The sequence below is a fragment of the Bos javanicus genome, chromosome 16, assembly GCF_032452875.1.
Source record: "Bos javanicus breed banteng chromosome 16, ARS-OSU_banteng_1.0, whole genome shotgun sequence".
Lineage (NCBI taxonomy): Eukaryota > Metazoa > Chordata > Mammalia > Artiodactyla > Bovidae > Bos > Bos javanicus.
Genome location: NC_083883.1, coordinates 51,424,011 through 51,444,382, shown reverse-complemented (window position 1 = coordinate 51,444,382; position 20,372 = coordinate 51,424,011). Strand labels below are relative to the sequence as shown.

Below are 20,372 nucleotides of genomic sequence, written 5' to 3'. Positions count from 1 at the left end.
GAGAATCCTAGGGATGGTGGAGCCTGGTGGGCTGCCATCCATGGGGTCGCACAGAGTCGGACACGACTGAAGCGACTTAGCAGCAGCAGCAGCAGCAGAAACCAGGTCAGTTCACCACAGGAACAGATTAGAGAAGAGAAGTACATGACCAGCTCAGTCCATGCAGAAAATGGCATTGAGGAGAGTGCACATCCCACACACGCTTCTTAAAAACTTAGCAAATTTGCATTAGAAATGAACTTCTTTAACGTGGTAAGGAATGTCTGCCAACAAGGGGCTTTCCTGGTGGTCTCCTTCCATTGCAGGTGGCCCAGGTTTGATCCCCACTGGGGGAACTAAGATCCCGAAAGCCACTTGGCAAGACCAAAAAAACATAATTATTAAAAGCATTTCCTTTAAGACTGAGAACAAAGCGAGGGTGCTCTCTAAAGCCACTGGGTCTTCCAACAGGAACACACAGAGAAGAAAGAAACACAAGGTGTGATGAGTAGAAGAGGAAATAGTGGTTAATTTCAGATAATATGACTGTGTATATAGAAAATCCAAATGAATACAGACATAAACTGTTAATATTATTGAGACAGTTTAGTAATGTTGCTAGATACAAATTCAATAATAAAAATCAAAGATAGTCCTCCTTATCAGAACAAATAATGAGAATAAGATTTGGAAAACTTATTATTTACTATCATGCCAGTAAAACCACAGTTCTTGGGAATAAATACAACAAAAGATGAGTAAGACCCCTGATGAGAAAATGATGAAACCCATTAGGTGACATTAAACTGAAAGAAAGTGTTAGTCGCTCAGCTATGTTCGACTCTGTGTGACCCGATGGACTGCAGCCTGCCAGACTTCTCTATACACAGGATTTTCCAGGCAAAAATACTGGACTGGGTTGCCACTTCCTTCTCCAGGGGATCTTTCCAACCTAGGAATTGAACCTGGGTCTCCCGCATTCCAGGTACATTCTTTACCAGCTGAGCCAGCAGGGAAGCCCTGGGTAACATTAAATAAGACCTAAATAAAGGTGGCCCAGTGGTAAAGAACCTGCCTGCTAATGCAGGAGTCACAGGAGATGCAGGTTTGATCCCCGGTTGGGAAGATCCCTTGGAGCAGGCAATGGCAACCCACTCCAGTACTCTTGCCTGGGAAATCCCATGGACAGAGAAGCCTGGTGAGCTACAGTTCATGGGGTCGAAAGAGTTGAACACAACTGAGAATGCACACAAATAAAAAATAAATGGAATGAATGACCTGGTTTCATCAACAAACAGAAGTCACTGGACGATAGTGAAAGGGAAGGGGGGCTGTTTTAAATGTAAAAGGCTTAAGAGACAAGCCAACCATTTGCAGGGTGGGGGTCTCATTTGGATCCTAAGTCAAGCAAGAAAGTGTAAAAGACATTTTTGAGATAGAGTGTGGAAACAAACACCAGTTGGCATTAGATTTTATTAAGAAATCAATGTTAATTTTGTTGGGGTCGATGATGGGTTTGTGGTTATGCTAAAATGAGTCTTTATCTGTTAGAACTGTGTACTAAAGTGTTCCCAGGTGAAACAGTGTACCTGAGATTTTCCTCAAAACACATCAGCCCAGTGCTAAAATTGAGGAGCAGTAGAAGCAATAGGTCCCTTCATGGATCACTGCCTTGTCATGGTGAGGGGTTTGCATAATTCAGTGAAGCTATGAGCCATGCACAGCGGCTGTGATGGTGCAGAAGCACAGCTGAGAGGCGCTACCCCACGTCCAAGGTCAGGAGCAGCGGCTGCACTTTGCTGGAGCAGCCGTGAAGAGATACCCCACGTCCAAGGTAAGAGAAACCCAAGTAAGACAGTAGGCACTGAGAGAGGGCATAAGAGGGCAGACAGACTGAAACCACAATCACAGACAACTAGCCAATCTGATCACGTGGACCACAGCCTTGTCTAACTCAATGAAACTAAGCCAAGCTGTGTGGGGCCACCGATGGACAGGTCATGGTGGAGAGGTCTGACAGAATGTGGTCACTGGAGAAGGGAATGGCAAACCACTTCATATTCTTGCCTTGAGAACCCCATGAATAGTATGAAAGAGCAGAAAGATAAGACACTGAAAGATGAACTCCCTAGGTCGGTAGATGCTCAATGTGCTACTGGAGATCAGTGGAGAAATAACTCCAGAAAGAATGAAGGGATGGAGCCAAAGCAAAAACACCCAGTTGTGTATGTGACTGGTGATAGAAGCAAGGTTCAATGCTGTAAATAGCAATATTGCATAGGAACCTGGAATGTTAGGTCACTGAATTGGAAGTGGTCAAACAGGGGATGACAAGAGTGAACATCAACATTCTAGGAATCAGTGAACTAAGATGGACTGGAATGGGTGAATTTAACTCAGATGACCATTATATCTACTCCTGTGGGTGGGCAGGAATCTCTTAGAAGACATGGAGTAGCCATCATAGTCAACAAAAGAGTCCAAAATGCAGTACTTGGATGCAATCTCAAAAATGACAGAACTATCTCTGTTCATTTCCAAGGCAAACCATTCAATATCATGGTAATCCTAGTCTATGCCCCATCCAGTAATGCTGAAGAAGCTGAATTTGAACAGTTCTATGAAGACCTACAAGACCTTCTAGAACTAACACCCCAAAAAGATGTCCTTTTCATTATAGGGGACTGGAATGCAAAAGTAGGAAGTCAAGAAACACCTGGAGTAACAGGCAAATTTGGCCTTGGAGTACAGAATGAAGCAGGGCAAAGGCTAAGAGTTCTCCCAAGAGAACACACTGGTCATAGCAAACACCCTCTTCCAACATCACAAGAGAAGACTCTACACATGGACATCAGTAGATGATCGACACCGAAATCAGATTGATTACATTCTTTGCAGCCAAAGATGGAGAAGCTCTATACAGTCAGCAAAAACAAGACCAGGAGCTGACTGTGGCTCAGATCATGAACTCCTTATTGCCAAATTCAGACTGAAACTGAAGAAAGTGGAGAAAACCACTAGACCATTCATCTATGACCTAAATCAAATCCCTTATGATTATACAGTGGAAGTGAGAAATAGATTTAAGGGACTAGATCTGATAGACAGAGTGCCTGATCAACTATGGACGGAGGTTTGTGACATTGTACAGGAGACAGGGATCAAGACCATCCCCGTGGAAAAGAAATGCAAAAAAGCAAAATGGCTGTCTGAGGAGGCATTACAAATAGCTGTGAAAAGAAGGGAAGTGAAAAGCAAAGGAGAAAAGGAAAGAGATACCCATTTGAATTCAGAGTTCCAAAGAATAACAAGGATAGATAAGAAAGCCTTCCTCAGTGATCAATGCAAAGAAATAGAGGAAAACAACAGAATGGGAAAGACTAGAGAGATCTTCAAGAAAATCAGAGATACCAAAGGAACATTTCATACAAAGATGGGCTCGATAAAGTACAGAAATGGTAGGGACCTAACAGAAGCAGAAGATATTAAGAAGAGGTGGCAAGAATACACAGAAGAACTGTACAAAAAAGATCTTCACAACCCAGATAATCATGATGGTGTGATCCCTGACCTAGAGCCAGACATCCTGGAATGTGAAGTCAAGTGGACCTTAGGAAGCATCACTACGAACAAAGCTAACGGAGGTGATGGAATTCCAGTTGAGCTATTTCAAATCCTGAAAGATGATGCTGTGAAAGTGCTGCACTCAATAGGCTAGCAAATTTAGAAAACTCAGCAGTGGCCACAGGACTGGAAAAAGTCAGTTTTCATTCCAATCCCAAAGAAAGGCAATGCCAAAGAATGCTCAAACTACTGCATAATTGCATTTACTCTCACATGCTAGTAAAGTAATGCTTAAAATTCTGCAAGCCAGGCTTCAGCATTCAGCAGTACGTGAACCGTGAACTTCCTGATGTTCAAGCTGGTTTTAGAAAAGGCAGAGGAACCAGAGATCAAATTGCCAACATCTGCTGGATCATTGAAAAAGCAAGAGTTCCAGAAAAACATCTATTTCTGCTTCACTGACTATGCCAAAGCCTTTGACTGTGTGGATCACAATAAACTGTGGAAAATTCTGAAAGAGATGGGAATACCAGACCACCTGACCTGCCTCTTGAGAAACTTATATGCAGGTCAGGAAGCAATAGTTAGAACTGGACATGGGACAACAGACTGGTTCCAAATAGGAAAAGGAGTACATCAAGGCTGTATATTGTCACCCTGCTTATTTAACTTATATGCAGAGTACATCATGAGAAACACTAGGATGGAGGAAGCACAAGCTGGAATTAAGACTGCCAGGAGAAATATCAATAACCTCAGATATGCAGATGACACCACCCTTTGGCAGAAAGTGAAGAGGAACTCAAAAGCCTCTTGATGAAAGTGAAAGCAGAGAGTGAAAAAGTTGGCTTAAAGCTTAACATTCAGAAAACGAAGATCATGGCATCTGGTCCCATCACTTCATGGCAAATAGATGGAGAAACAGTGGAAACAGTGGCTGACTTTATTTTTCTGGGTTCCAAAATCACTGCAGATGGTGACTGCAGCAATTAAATTAAAAGACACTTACTCCTTTGAAGGAAAGTTATGACCAACCTAGACAGCATATTGAAAAGGAGAGACATTACTTTGTCAACAAAGGTCCATCTCGTCAAGGCTATGGTTTTTCCAGTGGTCACGTATAGATGTGAGAGTTGGACTATAAAGAAAGCTGAGCACCAAAGAATTGATGCTTTTGAACTGTGGTGTTGGAGAAGACTCTTGAGAGTCCCTTGGACTGCAAGGAGATCCAACTAGTCCATCCTAAAGGAGATCAGTCCTAGGTGTTCATTGGAAGGACTGATGTTGAAGCTGAAACTCCAATACTTTGGCCACCTGCTGCAAAGAGCTAACTCATTTGAAAAGACCCTGATGCAGGGAAAGATTGAGGGCAGGAGGAGAAGGGGATGACAGAGGATGAGATGGTTGGATGGCATCACTGACTCAATGGGCATGGGTTTGAGTAGACTCTGGGAGTTGGTGATGGACAGGGAGGCCTGGCATGCTACGGTTCATGGGGTCACAAAGAGTTGGACACGACTGAGCGACTGAACTGAACTCAATGAGCCATGCCATGCAGGGCCACCCAAGATGGACAGGTCATAGTAGAGAGTTCGGACAAAACATAATCCACTGGAGGAGGGAATGGCAAACCATCCCAGTATACTTGCCGTGAGAAGCTCACTGTATAAAAGGCCAAAAAGATACGACACCAAAAGATGAGTCCTCATTCTGAAGGTGTCCAATATGCTACTGGGGAAGAGCAGAGGAGAATTACCAATAGGACCAGAATGAATGAAGCAGCTGGGTCAAAGCGGATACTAAGCTCAGGTGTGGATGTGTCTGGTGATGAAAGTAAAACCCGATGCTGCAAAGAACAGTATGGTATAGGAACCTGGAATAGGTCCATGAATCAGGGAAAGTTCGATGTGGTCAAGCAGGAAGTGGCAAGAATAAACATGGACATCCTAGGAACAGCAAACTAAAGTGGACAGGAATGGGCGAATTTAATTCAGATGACCATTATATCTACTACTATGGGCAAGAATCCCATAGAAGAAACGGAGTAATTTTCACAATCAACAAAACCATAATACAGTATTTAGGTGCAACCTCAAAAATGACAGAGTGATCTTGGTTCATTTCCAAGGCAAGCCATTCAACATCATAGTAACCCAAGTCTATGCCCCTACCACTGATACTGAAGAAGCTGTAGTCGATCAGTTCTATGAAGACCTAGAAGACCTCTTAGAACACCTAAAAAAAGATGTCATCATCAGGGATTGGAATGCAAAAGTAGGAAGTCAAGATACACCTGGAATAGCAGGCAAGTTTGGCCTTAGAGAACAAATTGAAGCAGGGCAAAGGTTAACTGAATTCTGCCAAGAGAATGCACTGCTGCTAAGTCGCTTCAGTCATGTCCGACTCTGTGTGACCCTATAGACGGCAGCCCACCAGGCTCCCCCGTCCCTGGGATTCTCCAGGCAAGAACACTGGAGTGGGTTGCCATGTCCTTCTCCAATGCATGGAAGTGAAAAGTGAAAGTGAAGTCGCTCAGTCGTGTCCGACTCCTAGCAACCCCATGGACTGCAGCTTACCAGGCTCCTCAGTCCATGGGATTTTCCAGGCAAGAGTACTGGAGTGGGATGCCATTGCCTTCTCCAGAGAATGCACTAGTCATAGCAAATATCCTTTTTCACTGACAAAAGAGACGACTCTACACAGGCACATCGCCACATGGTTAATACCGAAATCAAATTGATTACATTTTTTGTAGCTGAAGATGTAGAAGCTGTATACAGTCAGCAAAAACAAGACATGGAGCTGACTGTGGCTCAGATCATCAGCTTCTCATAGCAAAATTCAGGCTTAAACTAAAGAAAACTGGGAAAAACAATAGGCCAGCCAGGTATGACTTAAATCAAATCCTGTATGAATTCACAGTAGAGGTAATGAATAGATTTAAGGGACTAGATCTAATTAACAGTGTATCTGAAGAACTATGGATAGAGGTCCATAATCTTGTACAGGAGATGGCGAATAAAACCATCTAAAAGAGAAAGAAAAGCAAGAAGGCAAAGTGGTTATTTGAGGAGGCTTTACAAATAGTGAAAGAATGAAGAGAAAAGAAAAGCAAAGGAGAGAGGGAAACACACATCCAGTTAGATGCAAGGTTCCAAAAAATAGCCAGAAGAGACAAGAAGGCCTTCTTCAGTGAACAATGCTTAATAATAGAAGAAAACAACAAAAAGGGAAAGACTAGAAGTCTCTCCAGGAAAACTGGAAACATCAAGGGAGTATTCTGCCCAAAGGTGGGCACAATAAAGGATAAAAATGATAGAGACCTAGTAGATGCTGAAGAGATCAAGAAGCGATGGAAAGAATGCATAAAAGAATATAAAAAAGATGTTAATGAACCAATTACTAGGACCATGTGGTTAGTCACCCAGTCAGACATTCTGGAGTGAGAAGTCAGGTGGGCCTTAAGAAGCACTGCTATTAATAAAGACAGTGGATTTGATGAAATTCCAGCAGAACTATTCAAATCCCTAAAGGATGATGCCATCAAGGTTTTGCATTCATTATGTCAGCAAACCTGGAAGACCCAGCAGTGGCCATGGGATTGGAAAAGGTCAATCCTCATCCCAATTCCCAAGAAGGGTAATACCAAAGAATGTGCTAACCATTGGATAATTGCACTTATTTCCCGTGCTAGTAAGGTCGTGCTTAAAATCTTGCATGCTAGGCTTCAGCATTATGCAAACCAAGAAGTTCCAGATGTCCAAACAGGATTTAGAAAAGGAAGAGGACATAGAGATCAAATTGCTAACATTCGCTGGATTATAGACAAAATAAGGGAATTTCAGAAAAACATCTATCTCTTGTTTCATCGACTACATTAAAGCCTTTGACTGTGTGGAACATGACAAACCGTGGAAAGCTCTAGAGAGATGGGAATACCAGACCATCTTACTTGTCTCCTGAGAAACCTGATGCAAGTCAAGAAGCGACAGTTAGAACCCTGTATGGAACAATTGATTGGTTCAAGATTGAGAAAGGAGTATGACAAGGCTGTCTGCTGTCACCCTGTCTGTTTAACCTATACGCTGAGCACATCATGACAAATGCCGGGCTGGATGAATTATAAGCTGGAATCAAGATAGGAAGGAGAAACATCAACAACCTCAGATATGTGGATGATATCACTTCTAAGCTGAAGCTCCAATACTTCGGCCACCTGATGCAAAGAACTGACTCATTTGAAAAGACCCTGATGCTGGGAAAGATAGAAGGCAGGAGGAGAAGGGGACGACAGAAGGTGAGATGGTTGGATGGCATCTCTGACTCAATGGATATGAGTTCGAGCAAGCTCTGGGAGTTGGTGATAGACAGGGAAGCCTGGCATGCTGCAGTCCATGGGGTTGCAAAGAGTCAGACCTGGCTGAGTGATTGAACTGAACCACTCTAATGGCAGAAAGTGAAGAGGAACTATAAACAGCCTCTTGATGAGGGTGAAGGTGGAGAGTGAAAGAGCCAGCTTAAGACTAAATATTAAAAAAACTAAGACCATAGCATCTGGCCCCAGTACTGCATGGCAAATAGAAGGGGAAAAGGTAGAAGTAGTGGCAGAGTTCCTCTTCTTGGTCTCCAAAATCACTGGGGACGGTGACTGCAGCCATGAAATCAGAAGACAATTGCTTCTTGGCAGGGAAGCAATGACAAATCTAGACTGTGTTGAAAAGCAGAGATGTTACTCTGCCGACAAAGTTCAATTCAGTCGCTCAGTCATGCCCGACTCTTTGCGACCCCATGGACTGCAGCACATCAGGCTTTCCTGTCCATCACCAACTCCCAGAGTTTGCTCAAACTCATGTCCATCGAATTGGTGATGGCATCTAACCATCTCATCCTCTGTCATCCCCTTCTCCTGCCTTCAGTCTTTCCCAGCATCAGGGTCTTTTCAAATGAGTCAGTTCTTTGCATCAGGTGGCCAAAGTATTGGAGCTTCAGCTTCAGCATCAGTCCTTCAATAAATATCCAGGACTGATTTCCTTTAGGATTGACTGGTTTGATCTTCTTGCACTCCAAGGGATTCTCAAGAGTCTTCTCCAGCACCATAGGTCAAAAGCATCAATTCTTCGGTGCTCAGCTTTCTTTATGGTCCAACTCTCACATCCATACATGACTACTGGAAAAACCATAGCTTTGAATAGATGGACCTTTAATGCCGACAAAGGTCCATCTAGTCAAAGCTATGAGGTCCATATAGTCAAGGCTATGGTCTTCCCAGTGGTCACATATGATTGTGAGAGCTGGACTGTAAAGAAGGCAGAATGCCAAAGAATTGATGCCTTTGAACTGTGGTGCTGGAGAAGACTCCTGAAAGTCCCTTGGACAGCAAGGAGATCAAACCAGTCAATCTTAAGGGAGATCAACCCTGAATATTCACTGGAAGGACTGATGCTGAAGCTGAAGCTCCAGTATTTTGGTCATCCAGTGACACCCAAAGGAGAATTCAAGAAAAGCTGCAAATTAGAGGAAGATAAATGCAACACATCTCCCATCATGACAGGTAAGGAACATCCATCGATCAACACAGAGGAAGATGAATGACAGCAAAGTGGTGGAACTTAAACAGGCTGGTCACAATAAGGGACATTCAAGAGGCCAACAACTGTAACCAGTTTGTCTGCGTGTCCTGACTCCTGCCTGTGTTCCCGGCGTTGTCACAGTGATCCCTTTAACTCTTCTAACAGAGTCCTGGTTGGACAATGAGCTCAACCTCATCTGTAATTAGGGACAGGCAGAGTAGAGCCACGTAAACTATTACTGCACAGTCACCAGTCTGAGTAACACATTAGTAGCCTGAGGATACCAGGTGCCAGCAGGGACAGGAAGCAGTGGGAAGGTTTGTTCACTCACGGTGGGAGCGGAAACTGGGACAGAAGCTTTGAAAAGAGTTCGGCATCGCCTTGTAAAATTAAAAATATAACGCCCTCTGCACTAGGATCTGATCGCTGCTGTGAGAAACTGCCACACACTCAGTAATTGAACACAAATGCGTTATTATCCTGCAACTCTGGAGGTCGGAAGTCTGAAATGAGCCCCACGGAGCTAACACCAAGATGTCAGCCGGGCTGCCCTCCTCTTCAGCAGCTCTGGGGCACAGTCCGTCTTCTTGCTTTTTCTGGTTTCTAGAGGTTGCCCACAGGCCTTGGCCAAAGCCTATCCTACCAACTTCAAAGCCACTAAAGTCAGGTGGGCCTTCTCGTCAGCTCTTCCTGGCTCCCCCTGCCCTCTGTTCTACCAGAAGGACACCTCTAACTGCTCTGGGCCCAGCAGGTTAACGCAGCACAGTCTCCTGGTTCAGTCAGCTGACCAACAGCCGAGATTCCTGCAGCCTGTAACCTAACACACGCACAGGTTCCGAGGGTCAGCATGTGGCCGTTTCTGGGGCCGCTATTGTGTATACCAGGCCCTCTGACTCAGCACTTCCTCTCCCAGGCGATCACCTGATAGAAACTCAGATGCTGAGAGGGTAACAGGCAGGAAGGCCAGAGGTCCCCAAGCAGCAAGAGGAAATAAACTGCAAGTGGCAGACATTTTTCCTTCTCTACACAGAATTAAAAGAGGCTTCTTTTAATTCTGTGTAGAAGACACCTGGTTCTGCCTTGAGCTAACCAATGCTGTTTTTCTTATGCAAATGTTTTTCGTAAGCTATGTTAATGAAACTATGTATTTGCTATGGAATTTGCCTTTCTTCAAAATGGTTCCACCTAACTTTTTCTCTTTTCTCAAATCTTGGGTTGATAATGCCTCCACAAACCAGTATTTCTGTCAATTGTTTCATGGTGGGGGCAGGGGCGGGGAATGACAGACCTCGTGCCATCCTATCTTAAGAATGCATATTGTGGGAGAGGCGCCTGGTGAAACTCCCTCAGCCTTGAGGTGTCTCTCTTATCTAATTAATACCTTTCTAATAGACATAAAACACCTTGCTAACCACTAGCAAGGGGGCACGCTTTCTGTCCCCTTCCGATGTCTGTGTAAGAAGCTTTCCCTATCTCTATTAAACTTTAAACTTTGCTACACAAAAAGCTCCAAGTAGTCAAGCCTCATCTCTGATCCCAGATGGAAGTCCTCTCCTCCGGAGGACACAAATCCTGGTGTTAACACACAACGCACAGCAGCAACCTTTCAATGCTGTACTCCTTTCCTGAGGCTGCCACAGCAAAGTGCCACGAGAACAAGACATTCTCTTGTCTTAGAACAAGATATTCTCTCATAGTTCTGGAGGCCAGAAGCCTGATATCAAGATGCCAGCTCCCTCTGACGTGCTGAGCAAGGCCCTCGTACAGACTCTTCTCCTCGGTCCTGCTTCCCAGGCTCATGGCAGCGCAGCTCCAGTCCACGTTGTTAGGCGAACCACTGACCAAAACCACTGACCCTCACCAGGCACCACAGTAACTGCTTGCATGAGGTATCTTAAACAGGAGGGCCTAGTAAGGAACACAGAACTAACAAGCTACCACCAACCACAAGAATTCAGCAAAGGTCAAAAGGAGAGGGAAACGACAGTCCATGTGTTCCGCCAACCTCCCAGAATCCTCCTCGCTGGAATCCATCTTGGCTGATGTGCACCACCAGTCTGGCCAGAGACACCTTGGAAATTAACCCCATCACCGTAAAACCCGAGACTGCGAGCCATGTGGCAGAGCCGTTCTGGGTTCCCTCACCCTGCTGCCCTCCGCCCAGGTGCCCCTTCCCAATAAAGTCTCTTGCTTGGTCAGCTTGTGCGTCTCCATGGAAAACTCTCCTGAGTGTTAGACAAGAGCCCACTCTCAGGCCCTGGAAGGGGTCCCCTTTCCTGTAACACTGTGGCATTCTCCCTGTCTGCATGTCTGCATCCAAATCCCCCCCTTTATAAAGACACCTGTCATGATGGATGAGGGGCCTGGCTGCTTCAGTTTGACATCATCTTAACCAGTTATTTCCAAATGAGGCCACATGCTGAGACACTTGGAGAAGGCAATGGAACCCCACTCCAGTATTCTTGCCTGGAAAATGCCATGGATGGAGGAGCCTGGTAGGCTACAGTCCATGGGGTTGCGAAGAGTCGGACACAACTGAATGACTTCACTTTCACTTTTCATTTTCATGCATTGGAGAAGAAAATGGCAACCCACTCCAGTGTTCTCGCCTGGAGAATCCCAGGGGTGGGGGAGCCTGGTGGCCTGCCATCTATGGAGTTGCACAGAGTCGGACACGACTGAAGTGACTTAGCAGCAGCAGCTGCGACACTTGGGGTTTGCACATCAAAGTACTTTTGTTGTTGAGGAGACAGAACTCCCCTCCTAACACATAGATAACAGGAACCATACAAGACCTTGCAAACCAGAGTTCGTTAAGAGCAGTAACTCTGGAAACAACCCTGGCCAGCAGCAATAGAACACACTGTGAGATCCACCTGGGCGAGCTGGGTGGTGACGAAGAGAGTGACCTACAGCTTGTGCAAGAGTGTGGATGAGTCTATCACACAGCTGGGAGGGAGGAAGACACAAGCACACGCTGCTTCCCTTCCCCCTTCCCCTGCCCAGGTGGGCAGGATCCACAGTGGCCCAGACTGGGCATTAGAGCCTGCATGGGGGAAGGCAGTGAGCCTAGAGTTGGGTAAGAGAGTCCAGCCGAGGCCAGGGTGGGGTCGATGTCCACAGTGTGCTCCATCCACTCAAGCGTGTGAGGCCTGACATGGCGTTAGAGCCTCATAATCTCCCGACAAAATACTTGCCCATTACAAAGGCTGAAGTGACTTCCCAGGGGAGATACAGGCAGACACCACCTTAAACAAGTGCTCAGAGCAGAGTGACACGTGGCACCACTTCTGTGACCTTCCTGCCAAAGGCACGTAATGGGGATTTGATTTCGAGGAAACACCAGACAAATCCAAACGGAGGGGTTTTCCACAAAAGCCACTGGGCTCTAACCTTCAAAGGTGTCAAGATCATGGAGCCAAGGAAAGCCTGACTTGGAAGAGACTGAAGAAACACGTTAATAGCTCAGTGTGGTTGGGGAGCCCAGACTGGACCCTTTCTGGTCTGTGCCTTTATAGGATCAGCTGGCAGAAGGTGTTTGTCTGTGGCCAATGATCAGATGTCCTGACATGTCCGAGTCATCCTCCCGACTCTGACGGTCATGTGTGGTTCTGCTAGAAACTGCCCTGATGTGCAGGAAATGCGAATGGAAGTGTCTGCAGGTGACAGAGCATTACGTAGGCAACTTATTCTCAAATACCCCTGGGAGACAAAGTTTTTGATGCTGAACTTGCAACTTTTAGGTAAGTTCGAGATTATTTCAAAAATTAAAAAAGAATACACAGTGTTATTCTATGTGTATACATATATGGATTAAAACACGTGAAACCTACATTGTTTAGAAATGGTAAAACTAAAGAAAATCAAGAAGTCAGGCTGTGGTCATGGGTAAGGGGGTCTGCTGTGGGGCAAGGGAGGGGTTGGGGCACTCGGGGTGCGGACAAGGTTCCATTTCTGGCCTTGGGCACTGGCTACTGATGCAGTACTGTGAATCCCCGCACCAGCGTCTGCAGAGACAACTATCTGGGAATTCTCTCAACTGTCGGTACCAGGGCAGGCCCGCCCATCACCTAGTTCAGTACTTGGTTCACAGTGGATGTTCAAGGAGTGTTTGCCCGAAACATAACGTGAGCACATAAAACGAATATTTGTTTATGGAAAACAAAATAATACAGGTTTTTAGAAACAGACTAATCATTACAAACCAAACTGAGATGATCTCGGAATTCCTTCCTTGGCCCGGACACTCAGGGTCCCTCCTCACCAGCCCGCTCGCCCTCGAGTTTTGCTCAGCGGTTTCCTAGATGCGCAAGGACAGCATAGCCACGTCCGCCCGGAACCTGCACGGAGCCCGGAACCCAGGCTGCACCTGCACGCGGGGGTTCCTGAAACCGGCGGGGGCGGGGCCTGAAACCGATGGGGAGGGTCCTGAAACCGGCAAGGGGGTCACGAAACCGCTTGGGGTGGGGCTGAAACTCGCCGCGGGGACGGGAGGCACCTGAAACTGGCCCGGGGCCGTCCAAATGCCCAGAAATCGGCCGGGGAGACCCCCTCACTAGGAGTTATTTCTCAGGCAGAACTTCCACGGCGGAGGCGCTGATTTGTGCCTCGGGGGTGGCCAGAGTTCCCAAGCCCAACCGCAGGCTCCGGGGCCAACGGACCCACCTGTCAGCGGCCCCGCTGGTTCCGAGCAGCGCGGGATCTGGGCGGAGAAGCTCCTCAGAGTCCGCTGGCGGCGCGGTTTGGAGCAGGTAGCTCCATGGCAACGGACGGCTCCATCGCAGGGCGGGGGTGCCCGCTCACCCCCCGCCAAGGCTATGGCTCGCCCCGGCAGCGCCCCCGCGCAGGCGCAGTGCTGACGAGGCAGCAAAGTGCAACCGGAGCGCGGGAAGGACGGACACTGGTACGCTGCTGGTGGTTATTGCTGGAGATCAGCGCGCTGGGCCGAGCAGAGACCGCGAGCGGAGGGTCGCGGGACACCTGAACTACCAGGCTGTGGCGGAGGCGACTGACGCCGCTTGGTAGTACGGGTGCAGCCCCAGTCTGCCTCCCCTGTTTTGGCCCAAGCTGGTTGAAGAACGGATTAGTTAATTTTAGTGACTGTAGAGTTCACGTAAAATAGAGGTTTCTCACTTCTCTTTTTGAGACCAGAGACCTGGAACAATATGCCACGCTGGGCTGGAGCTGAACTGAGTCCTCCCTGCTCACTGTGCACGCCCCAGCCTTGTCTGGGGTCAGCGTGGTCCATTTCCACCTGTCCGAGGGTGTGTGTTTGCAGTCTGGACTCAGGGTGTGAGGAAAGTGTTGAGTCCTGCCCCAAAGCCACAGGTGCGAGGCCTCGCACCAAGGCCATAGAAGCGGAGCTCACGACCAAGGTCATCTCTGAAACTGAACCCCTTTGTAACTTCCCCAAAGCCCCTGATGATCACTAAGGAGCTTCCTGACTCCCCATTAGGCAGATGCTCACTCTAGTAAGCCGGAGAAGGCAATGGCACCCCACTCCAGCACTCTTGCCTGGAAAATCCCATGGGCGGAGGAGCCTGGTGGGCTGCAGTCCATGGGGTCGCTAAGAGTCGGACACGACTGAGAGACTTCACTTTCACTTTTCACTTTCATGCATTGGAGAAGGAAATGGCAACCCACTCCAGTGTTCTTGCCTGGAGAATCCCAGGGACGGGGGAGCCTGGTGGGCTGCCGTCTATGGGTCGCACAGAGTCCGATAGGACTGAAGCGACTTAGCAGCAGCAGCATTCTAGTAAGCACTCTATAGAGCCCCAACTAATCACCTAAAGCCAACCATCCAGCAGGAATTTTGTCTTGAGGCTATTAAAATTGGTTATTAATCCAAGAAAACTGTCCGTTTTCCCTCGTTTGTCAGGAGGTCCACACGCAGTGCCCACATTATCTCTGCTCTTTGTTCTTAATAAACTGACTCCCTTCTGAAAGGTTCTGTGTCTGGAAATTCTTTTCCAACATGCACTTGGACTGCCTCAACAGAAGGATCCCTCTAGCCAGTGCAGTTGGTGCTAGGCCCTGGACCCTCGGCTGATCGGTGTATTCCCTGCCCTTGCAGAGCCCAGTAACTTCCAGCGCACCTGCGCCTTGCAAGGCTGCTGGCCCTGCTGGTCAGTCACTGGCTTTGTCCAGCGGCTCCTGATGTCACAGTGGGACCCAGGAAGTCCTGTAGTTTCATCCTGGGATGTCAAGATCCATCAGAGCTAGCAGCCTGGCTAAAAGTGCAGCATCTCTTAGGACTGTGAACTTCATCGGGATAGCGGTCACCTCTGTAGTCCTCCCCTGCAGTGCTGCCCAGACCTCTTCCCTCCTGGATTGAGGAACAGAACTGACTCAGCAGAACAGCCCAGAACAGGTGTTCTAAGAAAAACTGTTCTCGTTCCCACCTCACCCAAATTATGGGGTTTTTCCTTTTCAGCTTTGCTTCTCTGAGCCTGTCCATATCAATGATTAATATACTTTCTACTAAAGAACAGAAGGACAACAAAAGGCTGAAAACAGCCCCTGTGTCCACCAGTAGGAGCTGGTTGAGGTCCAGCTGCACGGCCAAAGGCTGGGAAAGGTACAAGGACCATTTCTGTGTTCTGCCCCAGAGTGACCTGTGGGCAGAACACATGGTTAACGGGAAAACACTAAGATGCAGAACAGCTGAGAGAGTATTTTATCCGAGAAGGGGCAGGGCCACTAAGAATGTACTCCCTTATTTTTTTACATTATAAGGTAACATTACAATGGTTGCCAACCAGGCACAGGAGGGTCAGCAGTAGAAACTACGTTTCTCTAAATGTGCTCATACATTTGACTTGGAACTGTGTAATTACAAAACCCAAAATATAACAGAGAAAAAAACCTCCCAAGATTTGCAAACAAATAGATGTAAAAAGAAGAAACTAACTATATGTCAGCTTGGTGGCTTAACCAACAGAAAAGGATAATTTCAGGTGACTTTAAAACCCAACAATCTTATTGTACATATCTAATAGACTGTATCGGAGAAGGCAATGGATTAGAGAAGAAAATGGCAACCCACTCCAGTGTTCTTGCCTGGAGAATCCCAGGGACAGGGGAGCCTGGTGGGCTGCCGTCTATGGGGTTGCACAGAGTCAGACACCACTGAAGTGACTTAGCAGCAATAGACTGTATACTAAAGACAAAAAGAGTTGCAAAGAAATCTTAAATTGTCTCCAGTGATCCTGGTCTTTGTAATAATATTGATGCTGTTATTCTGTAACTATATAAAGTGGAGTAAAACAAATAAGTAGCATAGTAATATTCAGTTCAGTTCAGTTCAGTCGCTCAGTCGTGTCTGACTCTTTGTGACCCCATGAATCACAGCACACCAGGCCTCCCTGTCCATCACCAACCCCCAGAGTTCACTCAGACTCATGTCCATTGAATCAGTGATGCCATCCAGCCATCTCATCCTCTGTCGTCCCTTTCCCCTCTTGCCCCCAATCCCTCCCAGCATCAGAGTCTTTTCCAGTGAGTCAACTCTTCCCATGAGGTGGCCAAAGTGTTGGAGTTTCAGCTTCAGCATCATTCCTTCCAAAGAAATCCCAGGGCTGATCTCCTTCAGAACGGACTGGTTGGATCTCCTTGCAGTCCAAGGGACTCTCAAGAGTCTTCTCCAACACCACAGTTCAAAAGCATCAATTCTTCAGTGCTCAGCCTTCTTCACAGTCCAACTCTCACATCCATACATGACCACAGGAAAAACCATAGCCTTGACTAGACGAACCTTTGTTGGCAAAGTAATGTCTCTGCTTTTCAATATGCTATCTAGGTTGGTCATAACTTTCCTTCCAAGGAGTAAGCGTCTTTTAATTTCATGGCTGCAGTCACCATCTGCAGTGATTTTGGAGCCCAAAAAATAAAGTCTGACACTGTTTTCCCTGTTTCCCCATGTATTTCCCATGAAGTGATGGGACCGGATGCCATGATAGTAATATTATGAACCATTATTTTTCACTTGACAGAACAGGTATAAATATAAAATAAATGGAAAAACCTATGATGCTGGAATTGGATATGAAATATTAGTATGAATTAATATAATTTAAAAAATATATTTCTTAGCTTTGTCCACTAAAAATGTCTAGAACTATTCAATATGGTACCCACTGGACACATGTGGCTATTTAACTGAATTAAAGTTAAACACTTGGACAAATATTTATACACTTATGTTCACAAAAGCACTACACATATCACAATAGCCAGAAGCTGGAAACAACCCAAATGTCCATCAATGGATGGCTAGACAAAGGAAATGTGATAGATATGGTGGAATGTTACTGAGACTTTGAAAAGAATGAAATTCTGACACCTGCTACAAGACGGATATACCTCCAAGATGTGATGCTGAGGGAAACATGGCAGTCACAAAAGAACAAGTATTATTTGTTTTCACTTATATGAGATACACAGTCAAGTTTATAGAGACAGAGAGAAGACTGTGGTTGTCAGGAATGGGGTTAGGGTGGTGAAGTCTGGGGTAAGTGTTTAGTGGTGACAGAGTTTCAGTCTGAAAAGATGAAAAGGTTCTGGAGGCAGACTGTGGTGATGGCTGCACCACAAAGTGAACGCACTTCCTGCTGCTGAACTGTACACTTAAAAGTGGGTACAGGGGTAGTTTTAGGTTTTGTATATTTTACTTTTTTTTTTTGCCATATCTGGTGCTAAACTAAGTCACTTCAGTCATGTCTGACTCTGTGCGACTCCATAGACGGCAGCCCACCAGGCTCCTCCATCCCTGGGACTCTCCAGGCAAGAACACTGGAGTGGGTTGCCATTTCCTTCTCCAATGCATGAAAGTGAAAAGTGAAAATGAAGTCACTCAGTCATGTCTGACCCTCAGTGACCCCATGGACTGCAGCTCTCCAGGCTCCTCCATCCACGGGATTTTCCAGGCAAGAGTACTGGAGTGGGGTGCCATTGCCTTCTCCTAGTGATAAATAATCCACCTGCCAATGCAGGAGATGCAAGAGATGTGGGTTTGATCCTTGGGTTGGGAAGATCCCCTGGAGAAGGAAATGGCAACCCACTCCAGTATTCTTGCCTGGAAAGTCCCACGGACAGAGGACCCTGGCAGGTTACAGTCTGTGGGGCTGCAAAAAGTTGGACACAACTGAGCGACTAACACATGCATGTTATGGGATCTTAATTCCCTGAGCAGGGATTGAAAAAGAAATGCAAAACTTCTTTTTTTTGCAAAAAAGGGACTGAAAAAGAAAATGCAAAAGGGCAAAATGGTTTGAGGAGGCCTGACAAATAGCTGAGAAGAGAAGCTAAAGGCAAAGGAGAAAAGGAAAGATACAAGCATCTGAATGCAGAGTTCTAAAGAATAGCAAGGAGAGATAGAAAGCCTTCCTCAGTGATCAATGCAAAGAAATAGAGGAAAACAATAGAATGGGAAAGACTAGAGATCTCTGCAAGAAAATTAGAGATACCAAGGGAACATTTCATGCAAAGATGGGCACAATAAAGGACAGAAATGGTATGGACCTAACAGAAGTGGAAGATATTAAGAAGACGTGGCAAGAACACAAGAAGAACTATACAAAAAAGATCTTCATGACCCAGATAACCACGATGGTGTGATCACTCACCTAGAGCCAGACATCCTGGAATGCGAAGTCAAGTGGGCCGATGTCGGGAGCCGAGTTAGGCATTACTGACAAAAAGGAGGCATGGCCCCAACCCCCTCCCCTCATTCCACAGGCACGGTCCTGGGATGAAGGAGTTAGGTTTTGTGATTCTGACTTGTTCTTTCCTTTCTTTGGTTGAGTTGGCTGGAAAGAATGTTAAGGTGTTTATTGTTCTTGAGAGAAGCATGAGAAAGCACAAAGCCTTCTGCAGTTGTGCCCAGAAAATAATCTATAAAGTAACCATTGACATTTGTTCAAGGATTTTCACAAAGAATGTCCCAGGATGAGCACGTAGGCCTCAGCTTGAGGCCATGGGAAGGATTGTTACCTGAGACCTGTTTGGGAGGGAAGTATTTATGGCAAAGGAAGTTTGCTGAGTTTAGGTTTTAGGAATAATTAAGAATAGTTAATTAAGAATAGTTAGTTAAGAGGGCATCAGAGGGCAAACACACTGAAACCATATTCACAGAAAACTAGTCAATCTAATCACACTAGGACCACAGCCTTGTCTAACTCAATGAAACTAAGCCATGCCCGTGGGGCAACCCAAGATGGGCAGGTCATGGTGGAGAGATCTGACAGAATGTGGTCCACTGGAGAAGGGAATGGCAAACCACTTCAGTATTCTTGCCTTGAGAACCCCATGAACAGTATGAAAAGGCAAAATGATAGGATACTGAAAGAGGAACTCCCCAGGTCAGTAGGTGCCCAATATGCTACTGGAGATCAGTGGAGAAATAACTCCAGAAAGACTGAAGGGATGGAGCCAAGGCAAAAAGAATACCCAGCTGTGGATGTGACTGGTGATAGAAGCAAGGTCCGATGCTGTAAAGAGCAATATTGCATAGGAACCTGGAATGTCAGGTCCATGAATCAAGGCAAATTGGAAGTGGTCAAACAAGGGATGGCAAGAGTGAATGTCGACATTCTAGGAATCAGCGAACTGAAATGGACTGGAATGGGTGAATTTAACTCAGATGACCATTGTATCTACTACTGCGGGCAGGAATCCCTCAAAAGAAATGGAGTGGCCATCATGGTCAACAAAAGAGTCCGAAATGCAGTACTTGGATGCAATCTCAAAAACAACAGAATGATCTCTGTTCATTTCCAAGGCAAACCATTCAATATTACAGTAATCCAAGTCTATACCCCAACCAGTAATGCTCAAGAAGCTGAAGTTGAACGGTTCTATGAAGACCTACAAGACCTTTTAGAACTAACACCCAAAAAAGATGTCCTTTTCATTATAGGGGACTGGAATGCAAAAGTAGGAAGTCAAGAAACACGTGGAGTATCAGGCAAATTTAGCTTTGGAATATGGAATGAAGCAGGGCAAAGACTAATAGAGTTTTGCCAAGAAAATGCACTGGTCATAGCAAACACCCTCTTCCAACAACACAAGAGAAGACTCTATACATGGACATCACCAGATGGTCAACACCAAAATCAGACTGATTATATTCTTTGCAGCCAAAGATGGAGAAGCTCTATACAGTCAGCAAAAACAAGACCAGGAACTGACTGTGGCTCAGACCATGAACTCCTTATTGCCAAATTCAGACTGAAATTGAAGAAAGTGGAGAAAACCACTAGA

At 46.1% G+C, this 20,372-nt stretch overlaps 1 protein-coding gene across 7 annotated transcripts in view; it reads right to left on the bottom strand.

Moving 5' to 3' along the window:
- Positions 1-14,183, bottom strand: part of CFAP74 (cilia and flagella associated protein 74) — an 89,887-nt gene extending 75,704 nt beyond the window's left edge. For 2 of the 7 annotated variants that reach the window (XM_061383015.1, XM_061383013.1), the window contains exon 1: positions 13,779-14,183. The gene's annotated coding sequence lies outside the window, so the exon portion shown is untranslated. Of the gene's footprint in view, positions 1-13,318; positions 13,730-13,778 lie in introns of those variants that run through there. The other 5 variants (XM_061383012.1, XM_061383014.1, XM_061383011.1 and 2 more) reach the window with 4 other exon arrangements.
- Between the last annotated feature and the right edge of the window lie 6,189 nt (positions 14,184-20,372).